The sequence below is a fragment of the Bubalus bubalis genome, chromosome 10 (genome assembly GCF_019923935.1).
Source record: "Bubalus bubalis isolate 160015118507 breed Murrah chromosome 10, NDDB_SH_1, whole genome shotgun sequence".
Classification (NCBI taxonomy): domain Eukaryota; kingdom Metazoa; phylum Chordata; class Mammalia; order Artiodactyla; family Bovidae; genus Bubalus; species Bubalus bubalis.
Genome location: NC_059166.1, coordinates 58,620,574 through 58,640,593, shown reverse-complemented (window position 1 = coordinate 58,640,593; position 20,020 = coordinate 58,620,574). Strand labels below are relative to the sequence as shown.

Below are 20,020 nucleotides of genomic sequence, written 5' to 3'. Positions count from 1 at the left end.
AACAGAATGCGATAACATGCCAGCTACCAAGAAGCCTTGTGAAATCAGAGTTCTCAGGGCTAAGTCCATCTGTGAATTCTGAAAATGAAGCATTGAAATGATGTATATTGGCCTATAACGTATTCCTTCAGAGAAACAAATTCATGGTCAGCATATCCAGGGAAATAGAGGTACCTGGAACACTTCAGGCTCAGAGATGGTAGATGTTGTTAATGGACTTGTATTCACAATAGACATATTGTCTTCTGACTGTCTTTCCTGAAGTGTCTTAACTGTACATGTTCCAGAATATGGGCCCACCCCCCTCAGTCCTTTCCTCTGTTGCCCATGAGTCTGCTGAAATACCTGATATTTGTCTTGAAGCTTACAGAACCTTCCTTCTGGAACTGCCCCCATGGGCTCCCACCTGCCCACTCCACACAGTGCCATGGGTATTTGCATACAAGACCTCAGGCATGAACCATGTGTTATTAGTGGATGGTGTGTTATTCAAATGCCAACACTTTTATTTCCATTGCCTAGAGGCTGAATAAATTGATGCATATTTATGGAATGGGTGAGAATAATTATAACCACACAGGGATACTGTGTGGCAGAGCAGAAGGCACCTTGAAAGGATGAGACAGACTGCCTGCATATGACCTGGGAAGCCTCTTCTCTGAGCACCAATTTCCATGTATTCAAATGAAGATAATATCTCCTACCAATTTAAATTATGGAAATGAAATATAGGAATTATTTGAGAGAACAGAGGTGAAACATTGGAATTACCAGCACACAGTGGACATTTCCATCTTGTTCCTCCTATATATTCTTATAATATAATATATTATATTAATGTATTTAATAATATATATATATACACATAAACATTATTAAAAGGATTCAGGGTAAAAACAATCTCTATATCTTGGAGAGAAGAAACACTTTTCCATATACTCTTTTTTTATAGAGATTATTTTTACCCTGAATCCTTTTAATAACATTTAGAAGAATAGTTCAACATTAACTTATTGAAAAAATCAATTGTTATCAACTGCTTTTAGTCCATTTTGGGATGCAAAATGATTTTAGGGAGTCATCACTAATTATTTTGAGAATTCTATTTTGAATATTTGCTCCACATATACCTTTCTTACAGAACATGCTGTCATAATGCTCTTGCCAATAAGCCATTCTTCATTTTAGCATTTTCATTCTGCATTCTGATTTTAACCTTGGAGTTTTTTAATGGAGCTATATAAATTTGCCTCAAGATGACATGAAATATTACTAGATTTTTTTCTATATATGTCCTTATCACCTAAGCATACATTATTTTTGGTGAAATCTAGGAATATATTACCCAAGTTAAGTCAACTCACTACATATACTGGTGGTATAGGTTTTTTCTGTTCTGTTTCTGGCATTGTAATTATGCTGAGTGGGAACAGTTATTATTCGTGACTGAGAATTTAGTTACTAAAGATGCTGGCTGCTTTGCTGAACCTTTGTATACTTTTTCATGGTGAAATAAGTAAGTAAGCTTATTTAAAAACTTCTCAATCTCATCAGTTCATGATAAGCTATCTTTCAACCAGGTCATAACAGTGCTTTCAGTTGAAATTTTGTTGTCAAGGTCTTATACACAAAAATGTAGTTCTCTTTTTCGCAATGTGAAAACCACAGTTAAACCTAAGCCAAAATGGGAAAGGAGAAGACCCACATCAACATCATTGTCATTGGGCACGTAGATTCAGGGAAGTCTACCACGACTGGCCATCTGATCTACAAATGTGGCGGGATCGACAAGAGAACAGTTGAAAAGTTTGAGAAGGAGGCTGCTGAGATGGGAAAGGGCTCCTTCAAATATGCCTGGGTCTTGGGCAAACTTAAAGCTGAATGTGAGCATGGTATCACCATTGATATATCCCTGTGGAAATTTGAGACCAACAAGTACTATGTTACCATCATCGATGCCCCAGGACACAGAGACTTCATCAAAATCATGATTACAGGCACATCCCAGGCTGACTGTGCTGTCCTGATTGTTGCTGCTGGTGTTGGTGAATTTGAAGCCGGTATCTCCAAGAATGAGCAGACCCATGAGCATGCCCTTCTGGCTTACACCCTGGGTGTGAAACAACTAATTGTTGGCATTAACAAAATGGATTCCACTGAGCCACCCTGTAGCCAGAAGAGATAGGAGGAAATTGTTAAGGAAGTCAGCACCTACATTAAGAAAATTGGCTACAACCCCGACACAGTAGCATTTGTGCCAATTTCTGGCTGGAATGGTGACAACATGCTGGAGCCAAGTGCTAATATGCCATGGTTCAAGGGATGGAAAGTCACCCGTAAGGACGGCAATGCCAGTGGAACCACCCTGCTTGAAGCTCTGGATTGCATCCTGCCACCAACTCGCCCAACTGACAAGCCCTTGTGTTTGCCTCTTCAGGATATCTATAAAATTGGTGGTATTGGTACTGTCCCTGTGGGTTGTGTGGAGACTGGTGTTCTCAAACCTGGCATGGTGGTCACCTTTGCTCCAGTCAATGTAACAACTGAAGTGAAGTCTGTAGAAATGCACCATGAAGCATTGAGTGAAGCCCTTCCTGGGGACAATGTGGGCTTCAATGTCAAGAATGTGTCTGTCAATGATGTCTGTCGTGGCAGTGTGGCTGGTGACAGTAAAAATGATCCACCCATGGAAGCTGCTGGCTTCATAGCTCAGGTGATTATTTTGAACCATCCAGCCCAAATCAGTGCTGGATATGCACCTGTGCTCGATTGTCACACAGCTCACATTGCATGCAAGTTTGCTGAGCTGAAGGAGAAGATTGATAGTCGTTCTGGGAAAAAGCTGGAAGATGGCCCTAAATTCTTGAAATCTGGTGACGCTGCCATCATTGATATGGTTCCTGGCAAGCCCATGTGTGTCGAGAGCTTCTTTGATTATCTTCCCCTGGGCTGTTTTGCTGTGCGTGACATGAGACAGACAGTCGCTGTGGGTGTCATCAAAGCAGTGGACAAGAAGGCAGCTGGAGCTGGCAAGGTCACCAAGTCTGCCCAGAAAGCTCAGAAGGCTAAATGAATATTATCCCCAATACCTGCCACCCCAGTCTTAATCAGTGGTGGAAGAACGGTCTCAGAACTGTTTGTCTCAATTGGCCATTTAAGTTTAATAGTAAAAGACTCGTTAATGATAACAATGCATCGTAAAACCTTCAGAAGGAAAGGAGAATGTTTTTGTGGACCGTTTGTTTTGTGTGGGGCAGTTTAAGTTATTAGTTTTTAAAATCAGTACTTTTTAATGAAAACTACTTGACCAGAAATCTGTCACAGAATTTGAGACCCATTAAAAAAAGTTTAATGAGAAAAAAAAAAAAATGTAGTTCTTTCTGATAGCAAGATATATTCTTCTAAATGTTTCTCTTTCATTTCCCCTAATCCTGCTTTTAATTTTAATTTTTAAAATTAATTTTTATGAATATAGTTGCTTTACAATGTTGTGTTTCTACTGTATAGGTAAGTGAATTAGTAAACCCTAAATAGCCATGAAATTAAAAGATGCTTCTTGGAAGAAAAACTATGACCAACCTAGATAGCATATTAAAAAGCAGAGACATTACTTTGTAAACAAAGGTCCGTCTAGTCAAAGCTATGGTTTTTTCAGTAGTTATGTACAGATGTGAGAGTTGAACTATAATGAAAGCTGAGTACCGAATAATTGATGCTTTTGAACTGTGGTGTTGAAGAAGACTCTTGAGAGTCCCTTGGACTGCAAAGAGATCCAACCAGTCCATCCTAAATGAAATCAGTCCTGAGTGTTCACTGGAAGGACTGCTGTTGAAGCTGAAACTCCAATACTTTGGCCATCTGATGCAAAGAACTGGCTCATTGGAAAAGACCCTGATGTTGGGAAAGATTGAAGGCGGTAGGAGAAGGGGACGACAGAGGATGAGATGGTTGGATGGCATCACTGACTCGATGGACATGAGTTTGAGTAAGCTCCAGGAGTTGGTGATGGACAGGGAAGCCTGGCGTGCTGCAGTCCATGGGGTCACAAAGAGTTGGACATGATTGAGTGACTGAATTGAGCTGAACTGAATCAAGTTAAAGAACCTGTCCATCACTCCAATAAGTTCTCTCATGTCCTTTGCAGTCCCTTCTTCCCTACCTCAGGCAACCACTGATCCACCTTCTGTCATTATACATTGATTTTCCATTTCAATACTTTTATATAAATAGTACCATACATATATATTCATTTTTGATCTAGATTCTTTTAGTCAGCATACTTTGCGATTCATCCAGGTTACTATGTGTATCAGAAGTTCCTTCCTTTGTATGACTGAGTGAAACCATTCTATGCATATAGCAAAATATTTGTTTTTAAAATACAATTGTAAGTGTTTTTCAGGAACTTCTTTCAATTATTTTTTTTTCAGAAATTGTATTCACTTTTATGGTAGTAAATATCTCCTTTTGTATGACTTCTGAGTCTCTACTGATAACTTTGGCCTACATCACCGATTTTAGAATTTTGTTTGAAGCTCTGTTCTTGATATCTGTTTTTTGGTTGCTTAATAGTAACCAACCTTATAATTTCCAAAATAGACTTCTATCTCTATTTCTCTTAATGGTACTTTATTCTTACTGTTATCCTTGGGAAATACATTCTTTTTGCCTGCTGCATTGAGTTGAGTTTTGTTTTTTAAGCTCTCCATGTTATGTTTTTAGCCTTGCATCCATCTCTTTCTTTTCCATTCTTCCTGCTATCATCTGATTTCAGGTCTTTTTGACTTTTCTCTGTATATTTCTAACCATTCTCTTCCCAGCTGTCATCTTTATTTTACTAAGGCATAGATCTCATGATTTTTTATCCCTACACAAGAACTTCCTGCTCCTTCCTATTTTTTTTGCTCCTGGAATAAGTCCTACTAATAATACCAATGACTAAGTAACTTCATGTTAGACACATTGCATTTATAAGGTGTGGCTACAACTCTTCTTGGAGCTGTAGCAACACATTCGGTAAGTCAAAGGACTAAAGCAGACATAGTAGATGGTCCTCACTTTCCCGCTTGGTTTTGACTCTTGTTTTCTCCTCTGTTCTCTTTAGATTGTTGTCTCCCCTGCCTCATGAACCTCAACTAACCAATAAACTGCAAGGCTTGCAAAATTAGAAAAATACTGTTCAGACAGTGATTGGGATAAGATTGCACCATTGATCCTGAGTTTTCAGCAATAAAAAGACAAACACTTCTATGTGAATCATACCATGGCCTCTTTTCTCTTTGCTGCATGAAAAAGTCCAACTCTGCTTTGATTGGGCAGTTACCTGGTCCTCAGGTACACCCTCATGCATGTCAGCTGTCAGCTAAATAGTGTCATTAACTGCTATTTGAACCATTTAATTATTTTCTTTTGAAAGAAAAAATTCCTGTGATAACCTGAAAGACAGACCACCTATCTCTAGAGCCCATGATTTTAGGGGAAGTCATTAGAAATGGTAGACTGTTGGTGAGCTTTGACTGTTTCTTGGTCCTTTTAGAAACTGCTGAGTGATAAAGCTGGTTCAGGCAAGGATCAGATGGGAGGTAATAGATGTTTGCTGAGGGAGGCTCTCTTTGCCTGTGGCCCATAATCTAAAATCACTGGTAGCTTAGACATTGTGGTCCTTGTGAGATTTTGAACAAGCCAAGCAGCAAGGAAGCAAACCAGGAATGTCTAGCAGTGAAGATCAGGTAAAAAAGCATTGGCAGGCATGTTGTCTCAGACGGCTGTGAGGCAGCTGCCATGAAATTGAGGAAGGTACGCAGAAGCCACCAACAGAAGAGAGTGGTAGCCTTAAATCTCACGACAAGATGAGATCTCTGGTTGTGGTTACTTTTACATGGAACTGATGGGAAGCAAACAGATTAGAAAGCTCATATGTTTGAGGGAAATTGTGTTGCCAAAGCAGCCAGTGATAGGCCTGGATATTCTGTGATGTTTCAACACCTAATACAACTCATGGCTTTCCCGAGCCGCACCAGCAGGCAACCCACTAAGACCTGTGCAGCCCCCAGCAGAGCATATGCTCTAACAACCAATTCAGATGGGGCCACAGATGAAAATGAACAAAACATCTCTAGAGCAGAAGTTGGCTAGCTATGGCTTTCAGGCTAAACTGTATCTGTGACCTATTTTTACATCCTTGCTTTTAAAATCTTTTATTTTAATAAACAAGTAAACTGTATTTAATGGGATATTACTTTTTCACATGTACTGCTATATTCTTTTTAGTATTATTTAAAAATTTTATTTATTTTTTCCAGGTTTATTGAGGTATAATTAATAAAATTGTAACATATTAAAAATGTAGAGCATGTACATATACATTGTAAAATTAATACCACCATTAAGTTAATTAAAACATCTATTACCTCACACAGTCATTTTTTTCTTTTTGGTGAGAATGCTTAAGATCTGTGCTCTTAACAGGCTTCAAGTATACAATACAGAATTTTTTATTGAAGCATACTTGATTTATAATTATATGTTAGTTTCAGGTATACAACAAAGTGTTTTGGGTGTATATTATGTGTATATATATATATATATATATAATCTTTTTCAGATTCTTTTCCATTATAGGTTATTAGAAGATTTTGAATATATAGTTCCCTGTGGTATACAGTAAATTCTTGTTGTTCATCTGTTTTATATATAGTAGTGTGTATCTGTTAATCCCATACTCCTTATAGTCACCATGCTGTATATAGATCCTCAGAACTTATTCATCTTATAACTGAAAGTTTGTACATTTGACCAACATCTCCTTATTTCCCAGTCTCTGTCAACCACCATTTTACTGTTTCTGTGACTTTTACTTTTTTAAGATTCCACATATTAGTGATACAATACAGTATTTGTCTTTCTATGTCTGGTTTATTTCACTTATCATAATGTGCTCCAGATTTATCCATGTCAAAAATGGTAAGATTTAACTTCTTTTTAAAGACTGAATTGTATGTGTGTAAACACACACATGGGGTTCCCTGATAACTCAGTGGTAAAGAATCTGCCTGCCAATGCAGGAGCTGCAGGAGACCCAGGGTTTGATCCCTGGGTTGGGAAGATCCTCTATAGAAGGAAATGGCAACCCACTGCACCATGCCAGTATTCTTGCCTTGGAGAATCCCATGGAGGGCTAAAGTCCATCAGTTCAGTTCAGTTCAGTTCAGTCGCTCAGTCATGTCTGACTCTTTGCAATCGCATGGACTGCAGCATGCCAGGCCTCCCTGTCCATCACCAACTCCCAGAATTTACTCAAACTCATGTCCATTGAGTCGGTGATGCCATCCAACCATCTCATCCTCTGTTGTCCCCTTCTCCTACTTCCTTCCATCTTTTCCAGCATCAAGGTCTTTTCAAATGAGTCAGCTCTTTGCATCAGGTGGCTAAAGGATTGGAGCTTCAGCTTTAGCATCAGTCCTTCCAGTGAATATTCAGGGTTGATTTCATTTAGGATTGAATGGTTTGATCTCCTTGCTGTCCAAGGGACTCTCAAGTGCCTTCTCCAGCATCACAATTTGAAAGCATCAATTCTTTGTCTCTTAGCCATCTTTATGGTCCAACTCACACATCTGTACATACCTACTGGGAAAACCATACCTGTGACTATATGGACCTTTGTCAGAAAAGTGATGTCTTTGCTTTTTAAAGTGCTGTCTAGATTTGTCATAGCTTTCCTTCCAAGGAGCAAGCATTTTTTAATTTCATGGCTGCAGTCACTGTCCGCCGTGATTTTGGAGCACAAGAAAATAAAACCTGTCACTGTACCCATTGTTTCCCCATCTATTTGCCATGAAGTTATGGGACCAGATGCCATGATCTTTTGATCTTTGTATTTTGAATGTTGAGTTTTTCACTCCCCTCTTTCACTTCCATCAAGAGACTCTTTAGTTTCTCTTCAATTTCTGCCATAAAGGTGGTGTCATCTGCATATCAGAGGCTATTGATATTTCTCCTAGAAATCTTGATTCCAGCTTGTGTTTCAATCAGCCCGGCATTTCACATGATGTACTGTGCATATAGGTTAAATAAGCAGGGCAACAATATATAGCCTTGATGTACTCCTTTTCAATTTGGAACCAGTCCATTATTCCATGTCTGATTCTAATTGTTGCTTCTTGACCTGCATACAGGTTTCTCAGGAGGCAGGTAAGGTATTCTGGTATTCCCATCTCTTTAAGAACTTTCCACAGTTTGTTGTGAGCCACACAGTCAGATGCTTTAACGTAGTCTATGAAGCAGATGTTTTTTTTCTGGAATTGTCTTGCTTTTTCTGTGATCCAATGATGTTGGCAGTTTGATCTCTGGTTCCTCTGCCTTTTCTAAATCCAGCTTGTACATCTGGAAGCTCATGGTTCACATAATGTTGAAGCCTAGCTTGAAGGATTTTGAGCATTACCTTGCTAACATGTGACATGCGTGCAACTGTCTGGTAGTTTTAACATATTTTGGCATTGCTCTTTTTGGGACTTTGAACTTACCACTTAAAAAAAGTTGTTTGCTGCGGACTTCTCTTTTCTTCTTCTCATTGACTGAAACTGGCAAAGACTGGAGTAACCATGGACTTCAAGAACTGAGATGGTGCAGTTGCCCTGTTAACCTTGGACCCTTATTTGGACTCTTAAGAGAGAGAAATAACAATTTTATTTTAAGCCCCTATATTTTGAGGTGTCTATATTAGAGAAGCTCAGCCTACACCTTCACTAATACAATGTTGAAATCTTACTAATCTCAAATGTTTTCTCATCCATGAAGCTTTCATAATTACTTTTACTCAAAGTAGTCTTTTGATCTCCAGTAGCACTTTGCTCTTTTCTCACTGCATTTATTAAACTTTGTTTTATGGTCATTTTTATAGCCTTTCTCAGTAACTAGATTCTAAGCTCTTTGGAAGGTATAAGAGGAGGGAAAGGCAGTATGTAACCCATACAGTAGACTTTTAGGTTCACACACATGCCTTGAAATATAAAAAGTTACTAAATATTTGCTTAATTGAATTGACTTTTTAATCATTTTCTAAGCAATATGTGTTCACTAGCTGAATGGATATGGGAAACAGTGAAAAGATAGACCCAAGTCAGAAATCTTTCAAATAAGATTTTATATATTTATATACAAATATTCAAATTATTTATATTTGAATAATTTTTATTCAAGTTATTGTGTGAATAGTAATGCATCATATATATATATATATATGTATATAGACTTCTTTCCTTTGTGGTATCAGTCATGAATGACATATATTTGTTGGATATTTTGTCTTCTAAAATAAATTGCATTCCCATGAGTATCTTTTAATAGAAAGGTCATGGTATCAAATTGTGGATCCCACAGTAAAAGTTTTCTTCTGCAACAAAGGAATATCTTATTTGGGGGTTGCATTAAAACAGGCAGTGTGGTATAGTGGTTATAAACATGGGCTTTGCTATCAAATAGTTCTCAGTTTGGATTTTTACTTTGTCAGTATATGACTTCAGGCAAGAAACTTAACCTTTCTAAACCTATTTCCTCATCTGTAAAATTAGCAAAACAGCAGCTACTTTATAAGCTTTATAATAAACAAATGTATGTAAAACAATTTTTAATGATTTTAAAGTAAGTCACAGATATTATTTCATCCGTGAATATTTCAGTATGTATTTCTCAAAGATAAGTACTCTCACCTAAATAAAATGTTAATACTCTTATCACAGTCCCCCAAATCGATAAAAAAAAATTCTTGAAATCATCAAATGTCTTCTCAGAGTTAAAATTTCATATTGTCTCATGCATTTGTCATTTTTAGAGTTTGTTTTAAAGAAAAGTTACCAATTACATATAAAAAAAAACTACCAAATAGATAATTTACAAAAACTTTAGCTTTTTAAATATTTGTTTTCCAAAGTGAATACATTGTTTATTTGTATTTATGAAATGAAATAGTCTGTATCTCAGTCTCTTAGTAACTTGGGTATGACAGTTCATCAAGATATGTAGTAAGTTTCCTGTCATACAGGAATTCAGTGCTGATCCCTCCACATAGTTTTTCTGTTAAATAATTTAGCTGTTGCCTGCTGCGTATGTGGCTTCATCATTTCTCGTCATCTCTGAAGATGACATTTTAAGATGTTGTTAGTTCCTCATGGCATACTTCTAGCAGTGGTAAGATTAAGGTTTGAAATGATTATCAAGAGAATGAATTACATTTTGCATTTTCTTCCTTTACCCTCTGGAAGCATGTTCTGGACACCTACATCACCCACACATAGTTCAGAGGTAAGCTCTGGGGTAGGGGATATATAAGTAGAAGTTACAGTGTCTTCTTACTCAGAGCTGTCCCTTAGTTGGGGAGGATACATACATATAGGAAATGACATAAAACCAATAAAAGCATCATGCTCAAAATTGTACATGTCAAGAACAGAATCTACGAGTTCTGATAGTTCTTTAGGTTTCTCACAGAAACCTAAAGTGATCAGAATCGATGGGTTTAATTGAATAAGGTTTTTGGAATAGGTAATCTTCAATTCAGTTTGGAGGGAGTTGATAAACATGAATTTCAGCTGAATGAAAAGGAAATTCTAGGTGAGAGGAAAGAAACAGAAGCAGAAACAAGAAATCGTTAGTGGGTATTGAGTTTAAAATGAATGGGACTTCAATTAATGAGATTTTAGTGCATTGGTTTGGTGCTAACATAGAATATATATTAAGGAAAACATAAGCCATGAAGGGATATGACATGCAAATTTAAAAAACCATCATTTCACTATTATAGGACTTTTCAAATATCTGTAACTGCAGGAATTACTACTGTGTAAGTATGGATGTTCTGGAAGCAAAGATGAGGCAGGCATAATAGCCCCTAAAATGAAACAAGCATAGCATATGGGGTAACATATGGGTGCAGCATGGAGGAAGCTGACTTGGGCGTCAGTTTAAAAAACAAATTCCAATCTATGTGTGCCAGTTGGTAGCTGGTAGAATTTTCTTTACTTATCTTGGAAGTACACAGCAGTAATGGAAGCATAGACATGTTGGGTTCTGGGTGTGACTGCAATTCAAATGGAGGCCAAGAAGAAAGAAACTGCTCTGTGTATAAGGAGTTAATGATTATGATTCTAATTTATGTTTTGTATTATTTCTATTTTTCCTTCTTTCATTCAGCAAATATGCACTGAGTAGTTATGGGGCTTCACTAATTAACTGTATTTTTGTGAGATTTCAGTTCTGAAAGAAACAACGTGGAAGAAAAAGTTTGTACGCATTCATTTTTCTGGCAAAGGGGGAAGCAAAGGCATTAGGGTTTTGCAGAGACTAATGGCTGGAATGGAGGAGGAAATGGTAACCCACTCCAGTATTCTTGCCTGGAGAATCCCACAGACCGAGGAGCCTGGTAGGCTACAGTACGTGTGGTTGCTAAGAGTTGGACATGACTGAGTGACTTCACTTTCACTTTTCACTTTCATGCATTGGAGAAGGAAATGGCAACCTACTCCAGTATTCTTGCCTGGAGAATCTCAGGGACAGCAGAGTCTGGTGGGGTGCCTTCTATGGGGTCGCACAGAGTCGGACATGACTGAAGTGACTTAGCAGCAGCAGAAGCAGCAGTGGCTGGAAGACTGTCTCTGGTTGGCAGTGGCATTGATCCTGGAGGTAGTTCTTGTAATAGAATTGATGCGATTACATTCTTGACTGGAATCCAAACTGTAGTGCAGGGCCTCAGTAGAGGCCATGACCAGAGCAACGCTAGCCTGAGGCTGTTAAAGTTTGATTTGGGGTCTGTTTCTGGAAGCTCTGGCCTGAAATCTGATTCTCCATCCCTTCTAACAATTCTGCCAGCCACTCGCTAACCTATTTAATAAACTCCTTTTCTATCTTATTCACCAGTTAACTTCCAAATTAGGAATTCTACACCTAGGAATTCTGATGTAAAGGAAAGAGGCAAGAGTTTCAGGAAGGAGGTGCAGTCCTTTAAATAATGGTTAAAAGTGTTACTGCTCTTATGGAAGAAGAGGCCAGACAGCCAAGTCTTGAAGAGCAAATGAAGAAGTTTCAAGTAAGGCAGAAGTTTCTGGAGGAAAGACGTTAAAGAAAGGTTGAACAGTTAAGGAGGCAGGGCTATTAGATCCAACAAGGACTGTGGGGGAGGTCCAAGGGGAAATTCTTGCAAGGAGTAACATCAGAGAGAATGGAAATTTTTTCTTTCTTTTCTTTTCTCTTCCCCTCCCTCTCTTTCCATCCCTCCCTCTCTCTCTTCCACCCTTTCTTTCTTCTTCTTCTTTTTTTTTTTTCCAGAAGAAGCCTGGGTGAGAGAAGAAATTGGTTGAAGATAAAGAGAAATCTCAGTCAAGAAAAAGAAAAGTGGAGGAAATGCAGTAAAAAGGCAGAATGGTTTTGGAGAGTGGTTTTGAGGGCTTGTTGGGAGAGAAAATTTAGAAACTTGTATTTATGGGGAAGATAATAGGAAGTTAAATGAAAATGAGTGGAAAAATTGCTGAATGGCAACATGCTATAATTGAAGTTTTGGAGTCTGACTGTAAAGCCTTAGAATTATCTAACACCCCTAAGAAGTTTTTTGGGGAGTGGGACCTGGACAGGAGTCTGATGTCCTGGTGGGGCTCACCTGTGGTGTGAGATTAATAATGATCATTCAAGGGAAGGATAAGGGAGTAGAAGCAGTGTTGAATGTTTTCTGTTTCCCTGAAGTTATTTATTTTTCTCCCCCACCTTCTCTTCTTGAATATATTAACCTATGATGTCTTAGTATTCCCTCCACTTATTTATCCAGTTTCCATCCTTTCCCTGTTCCTTACAGCCTCCTCCTTTTCATCTTGTATTATTTCTCACTGTCACGTCATGATATTTTCCTTACACTCTTGCTGTTTTTCCTTCTCTTACTATTTCAATACCTGATTCCTGTGCCATCTCCCTAAAGTTTATTTTATTTTTCTTTCCCACTTTCTCTGAGTTTTATTTATCTTTTGCTGTTATCTGTTTGTATACTTCATATCTTATTTCTCAAGCTTCCTGATCCTTCTGGTCTTTATCCTCTGACCTTTAATTTTCTTTTTCTTAAAAAAATCAATTCCTTCTTTCCTTTTCTATCCTCCTCATTTTAGCCTCTGTCTTGGCCTTTCTCCCCACTTTCCCAAGGGACTTGGGAGTCTTCATTTTCCAATGCTGTTGACTATTTCCCACTCATTCTCCTCTAAGCTGATTTTTAGTCTCCAAACTGATTTTATTTCTAGCTCAGCTCAGCCTGGTACAATAGTATGCCTAGCCCAGGTAGATCACAAGTGAATTAGGACCTCTCCCTGATAATAGGGCTGTTCAAGATCAGACATGGGGGAAGAAACAACATAATAAAAGACAACACATCATAACTCAACATGCAACACCTCTGCTATGCTGTTAAGTTCTTCCATGCTTTGGCCATGTTCCGTATTTCCAATGGTCCTCCAGAAATCAAACTTTCTTTAGTCAAATGAATCCTGTGAATCCCAAATCCCAAGTTCTTGCTGTTTCTTATATTGTTTCTTTGCTTGGAATACTCATTTTTCTTTTCTCTTTCAGAACTTCAGGACATTGCCTCGCATGAATATTCTAGCTTTTTACTGATCTTCCTTTTCTTTGAATTCTTATAACATTGGATATACCAAGTAATTTACTCACATAGTATCTTACTTATTTTCTGGTGTGTACTTTACTTTGACCAATTTTAGAGGAAGCTCTGAGAATGGAGTATATATCATTTAATTCTATATTATCTACAGCATCTAGAATGGTTCTGAGTACATAGTAGGCTTTTTTGAGCATTTAATACGGCTGCTTTTTTGAATTATTACCCTTATACAGCATAATTTACATTACATTTTTAAAGCCTACTTAAAATATAAATTTTGCTCTGAGATTAAATGACCAAAGGGCCTGCTATCATTTATTCCATGCGCCAATGATCTGTGCAACATTTCCTCCCGTGTCTTCCTGAGCTGGCAGGAGCCAGCCATTCATTTAAATTGGCAACAGACATGGAAATGAATTTGTGTGCTGTCTTACTTGGTAATAAAACCTAAAGTGCAGTGTAATTTGTGATGGTTTGAAGCGGTAATGCAGTTTTGGCAAGTGTACTATATCTCTACAAACTTACTGTTAGAAGATTTTTAAGCCAGTAGGTTATAGACTCTCCTCCTAAAAACAATTGATTAAAACTACCTCCTTCTGGACTTGGTCCAGTTCTTATTGGCAATAACTAAAGCACAGATTACATTTTTGGTTGAAGTTTTCAGCATCAGACCAAGTTGCCCTTTTTATACAGTGCTTTTTCTGATCTATTTTTTTTATCACCAGATATAATACTTCTTCTAATTTAAGAGATACAAGATAGTAAAAAGTGTATCCAATTCAAGTTGAATTTGGAATTGAAGCAGCAAGGGAAATAATCTGTGACTGAAGGAAAAAAAATGGTGGAGAAAGAGCATAAAATCTTTTCAACTCTCCAACTTTCTCTACAGAAATCATCCTTACATTCTTGGCTATGTAAATGTTAAGTGGTTGGATGTCAGTATGCTAGCTAGACTTGATAGCTTTTCAATAGCTGGCTCTATCTGAAAATTTTAAACCAGGAAAGTAAATATTTATATATGTAGTGTCCTCTGATCCAAAATTTATCTCAAAAGGGAGAATTCTAAAAAACAATCCAAATTTATATTTATTCCTTGGTTCTAGCAAAAAATTAGAATCAAGAATTTAAGGTTTCTCTTAAATAATTCCTAGACTTTCTATTATGTTGGTGTCCTTAGTCCTAATGATCATTCTTGAAGTGATTTATGTCTTCAGAATTGCAAACCAAGTTTGCTAGAATCCATCTTTTCTTGCTGGATAAAATATATTAGGCTCCCATAACACATTGATATGTTCATCAAAAGGCCTAGATTTATTAGCCACCTCCCTAGTAGTAACTTCCAGTGACAGAGTAGTTCTGTTGGAAGTCTCTTCTGGGAGGTTTACCAAAGAGAGCACACAAATCTTACTTGATTTAATTGGACTCCTATAAACAGCTGTCATTATATTTCCAAGAGACTTGCTTTATCAGGGAGTCTAAGAAGTCATAATTTTCATTAGGAGAAAGAACTTGGTCAGTGCTTTATTTTCTCCCAGTTGATGAGCTACTTTCTTGGTTTACCCCTTCAGCCTCTTTCCTGCCAGTATCTTTAACACTGTCATCCTCTCAACCGACTGTTGTACCTGGCCTACAAAACTCCAAACGCTGAATGATCCAGCCATCTTGGGTCATCCCTCCTTCCCTCTCACCACTGGAGAAAATATGACAATCACTCAGGTTAGTGAAAATTTAAACATTCCTACTGAAAACATCTTGACTCATGCTGTGAGCCAGAAATTATTTCTGCAATCTTTGAGCAGTGTCATCCACAGACAACCTCACTTCCTTCCTGCCCATCTCTAAGGACAAGTAGTCTTTCCACGAAAGCTCTTCCATCAGCTCATGCTCTACATTCTCTTCTCTCTAAGACCATATTCTTTCAATTAATTCCTTTCTCTGGTCTGTCTGCAACCTCACCTTCTCCCTCCCTAGTGATTGACTTGTTGTGGTATGAGTAAGTGGCTCTTGCCCATGGTAGTCAGTACACATATTCACAAACAGTGATATTCTTGTTCATTTACATTATATATGGTTGCATTTCCTTGTTCCCTTTGAAGTTATGTATGGCCATATGATTAGCTTTGGTTAATAACAGGTGATGAGTTTTACTGATGGCTGGAAGCTCCTAAGGCCAAGGTGATAAAGCCTCCTGTTTTCTTGGCCCTCAAGTGACTGTAATAAACATACAAGCACTGGGCATGTCATATACAGGAAAATATACAACTTCAGAGTTTTGAGGTTGTTTATTACCGCACTATACCTTCATCAATCTTGACAGTTTTCCTTGTTAATAACATTCCTGAAACTCTGCTTACCCTCTCTTATACTACATTTATTCTCCCCCTGAACAACTAATTTTCTTAAAAGCACTCACTCTATTAACTTTTCCCCTTCTCTTTGATTCCTTTCCTCTATTAAATATTTTCTGATCCCATCACTTTACCAGAACTATTCTTGCTAAACCTGCAAATTATCTCTTAATTTTTGGATGTAGTGGACTGATCTTATGACCTTACTTGACCTTGTGTGGCATGTAGCACTGTTGACCTTGAGAAACTTTTCACTTCTCATTCTTGTCCTTCAACTTTTTGCTTTTTATTTGGCCTCTGTCCTGCCATTTTCTGCTCAAATGTTTGTGCACCTCAGTCTTTGGCTTTCCCCCCTCTTTTCCATTCTCTTATTGTTATTGTTCAGTCACTAAGTCATGTCCAGCTCTCATAGGTTCCATCAATTTACTGCTTATCAGTCTTGATTCCAAACCTACATGCAATAAAGATGATATTGTACAATATTAAACTAAGACATTTTGATTTTTACCATTAAGTCATGAACTTTACTCTGCCATTTTTATCATGCTGAAGCCATTCTTTGATAATAGGAATTAATCTTATATAGCAATCTTCTCCATATTATTTCCATTTGTGAATGGGGAGAGAGCCTACTTTCCTGTGGCCTGTTGAGAAAAAAAAAAAAATGTTGGTATGAAGATGGGCTTGAATGTCCAGTAATATGTAGAAAGAGTAGTTTTGCTAATTTCTTTAGTCTCCCATTTAAACATTGAGTTTTCCCTTGGTGTAATAAATTTGTTAAGCAAAGGCAAGAGCAAAAGGGAGGAAGTAAGAAAGGTTATCAGATGTGTGTTTTGGTCTCCTCACGCCAGGCTTTAAATAAAAGAGAAATCAACCAGGGCAGATAGACTTATCCTATCTCTGTTAGGAACTTTAGGAGAAAACTACCATGTAAGGTAGAGGTCCAACAGCAGGTTCATGGTCTCAACACAGGCAGGCAGAGCCTCATGATGGAGCAGGGTAAAGAGTCTTTTATTTTTTCCTGCTAAACCTTTCTTGGTATAAGCACCAAGTTGAGAGTCAGGGCCTGCCCCTGGGGCTGCTGTTGTGGGTCCACAGCAGAGGCTGGGAGTGGATCACTCTGGACATGAATAGCCTGATGGAGAACAAGGATATGACCTAGAGGCATATGCAGCCATGAAGTAACAAGGAGATTCTGTTAGCAGAGAGGGGTCATCAGACTGTGACTAAACCAATTGATAGACCAGACAAGAAATGGATTGCAAAAATTACAGATGTCAACAGAAGGTATAAATATACAATAGTTGGTCAACCATACCTCCCAGGACAGTGGACTGACTTTTTGATGTCAATACCATGAAGATCCAGAAAACGCCAGGTGGATTTGAAGACTGTTCATTTTCCTGCCATGAAGCACATGAACACTCCACTCCTACATCCATGATGTCATAGTAAATGGGTCTTGGGAGGGGCAACTGTCAATAACCGAATCTAGACAGTTAATTTCAAGGACTAATTAAGTTAGTTGTTGGAAAACACATGAAATCAGACCAGCCATTTAATTACTCCTATAACTTCCCTTAGTAAATGAGACTTGTGATTAAGTCCAGTTGAAATACAGACCAAAGAAGAATATTGCATTTTATATGTTCATTCAAGTTGTAATATGAATTAAATTTATGATCCCTACACACTACACCATAACACACACACACACACACACACACACAGTTCAACTATTTTTAGCTGAAAGTCTCACTGTCATCTCACATTCAAGATCTACCAAACCCTGAAAATCTGTGCTATTTCAGCAATTCTCCTGTCTCGGTCAGTGGCATCGTAAAACAAAAGCCAAACTAAGGAGCTGTTAGTCTTCTATAACCTTCTCTCTTACTCTTTCTATTCCCAACACCCATTCTATAAATCCAATCTCATAGCCATCTCTGATTTCATCATGCCCACTATAGAGAGACAATAATGTAGAATTCAGCAAATAGTCACTCATTATTTCTTCACAGAGGTGGAACTGGTGAACAGTATTTGCAGAAAGGGTTAGAGAGTTAGAATGGATTAGAACTCCCTAAGGTTCATACCATGAAGAACAGGAAAAACTAGACCTTTAAATACATATATCTATGTAATGGAAAGTATAAAAACATGATGCATACATATCATACCCACCAACTTGTAGGTAGTGGCTAATTCTGAGGGTGGAGGTTGGGGAGCCACAAGATTCTGGTTCTTAACAAACAAGAGAAAATTGTTACGGTGTGATATTAGCCAATGTTAAATCTAGATAACTTTTTCTGATGATACATTGCTGTGGAGATATGAAAGCAAGTAAGCTCACACTATGGTTATCGCATCCTTAGGATCTGAAAGAGTAATTTGACCTCTGACTTAATTATGTGATCTGTGGTACACCCAGAAAGTAATTTGTCCTATTGAAACTTTTTTGTGTCATGAAGGTACCTGTCTATTTAGCTCCGATGGAGTCAAAGCTGGTGGCGTTATCATTTGAGTCCACCTGGATCTAATACCTATGTCAGTACCTAAATAACTTTTTCATAATGCATTATATTAGCTAATGTCAGTACCTAGATAACTTTTTAATAATACATTATATTAGCTAATGTATTATGTCAGAATATTTCACAAATAAATTTATTAAAATATTAGTTTGGCTAATGGCAGCCATGAAGATATTTACCTACAAATATTGTTAAGCAACAATTTTAATACTAATCACAACATTTGGCAGAGAGGTGCTAAAAAAAATTGTAGCATGAATAAAGAAACAAGACTTTCACAGCATGGAATGGTATAGGATTAAGGAAAGGAAGCTGCTTTCTCTAAGGCAATTTGATATTGTTAAGAACAAAATTCAGTTGAATACTTTTTGAAGATTTTATTGGCTTCACTCAATGATTCATGAATTAGGCAGCATCCATCTACCAAATATTAAAAAGCTCTGAAGAACTGTACAATGTGGGAGACTTTATAAGCAGAAGGAGAAGGAACAAGGAGGTTACTAGCAAAGGATGAATTGTTTCAGCAAGGGCACCTTCCTTGGGAGATTACAGAGGTCTATCAGGTAGATTACTTGTCTAGTGCTGACCAGGAGATTCCAGACTGAGTGTTTAAGATCACATCCCTGGGAGATGCTGAAACTGCAGTTAGGTTAGGTATTTTCTTAGCTTGGTGACATGGACTTAACCTAAGTGACACTATTTGTGGTCTGTTTTTTCTTCTTAAAAATGTTAGAAAAAGGATATCAGTGTCACATAGACCTGGTTTTGAAATACAGTTGGACCCATTCCCAGCTATGTGACTTCAGAAAAATTCTTTAAACTCTAAGCTTTGTAAGGGTCATATTAGCTATGCCTACTATATAACGTTTCTCTTCCAATATTACAATATTATTCTGTTTCTCACAACTTAGAGATTTGCTAATTTCTGAAACAAAAAAATAGAATGTTCTGTTAGAAAAACTATTCTGGCAAGGAGGTTCTCCCTCCACCACCCCCCCGCCCCCCCCACCCACCCCCACCCCATTCAGCATGTAGGATCCTAATTCCCTGACCAGGAAAGAACCATGTACCCTGTATTGGGAGTACAGAGTCTCAACTAGTGGAGTTCAGGTAAGTCCTGGCAAGGAGTTATTATTGGGTAAAATGTTTATATTTGGGCATGGGACTATGAGAAGTCCGATGGCATGGATTTAAATTTCTTGCTGGTTCTTATGCCGAGCTAAGAATACAAGTAAATCTTGACCCACCACTTTTCTCATCAGAAGCATCCAAGTGGCTAGGAAGAACTTGACCCCCTTAAGAACTGATACTAGATTTTATAGTCTTGTATTTATTTTAATGCTGAAGTTAATTTTATGGTCAATCAGGTAGAACTTTAAGTACATTTGGATCCAACTAATCTAAATCAATCCCTCTGTTTCCTTTGTGATGTCCTAAATAGAAGAATTCCTTTAGGTACTGACATAGGTATTTGATCCAGGAGGACTCAAATGATA

The 20,020-nt window shown here is 37.7% G+C and overlaps 1 long non-coding RNA gene and 1 pseudogene across 1 annotated transcript; one reads left to right on the top strand and one right to left on the bottom strand.

The window, feature by feature from the left end:
* Positions 1-1,647: 1,647 nt before the first annotated feature.
* On the top strand, positions 1,648-3,166 carry LOC102402922 (annotated as a pseudogene).
* Positions 3,167-16,488: 13,322 nt separating this feature from the next.
* Positions 16,489-17,880, bottom strand: LOC123327713. The gene is made up of 2 exons (XR_006542392.1): positions 17,312-17,880; positions 16,489-16,637 (listed from the first exon to the last, which is right to left on the bottom strand). It is a non-coding gene; the product is annotated as an uncharacterized LOC123327713 (long non-coding RNA).
* Between the last annotated feature and the right edge of the window lie 2,140 nt (positions 17,881-20,020).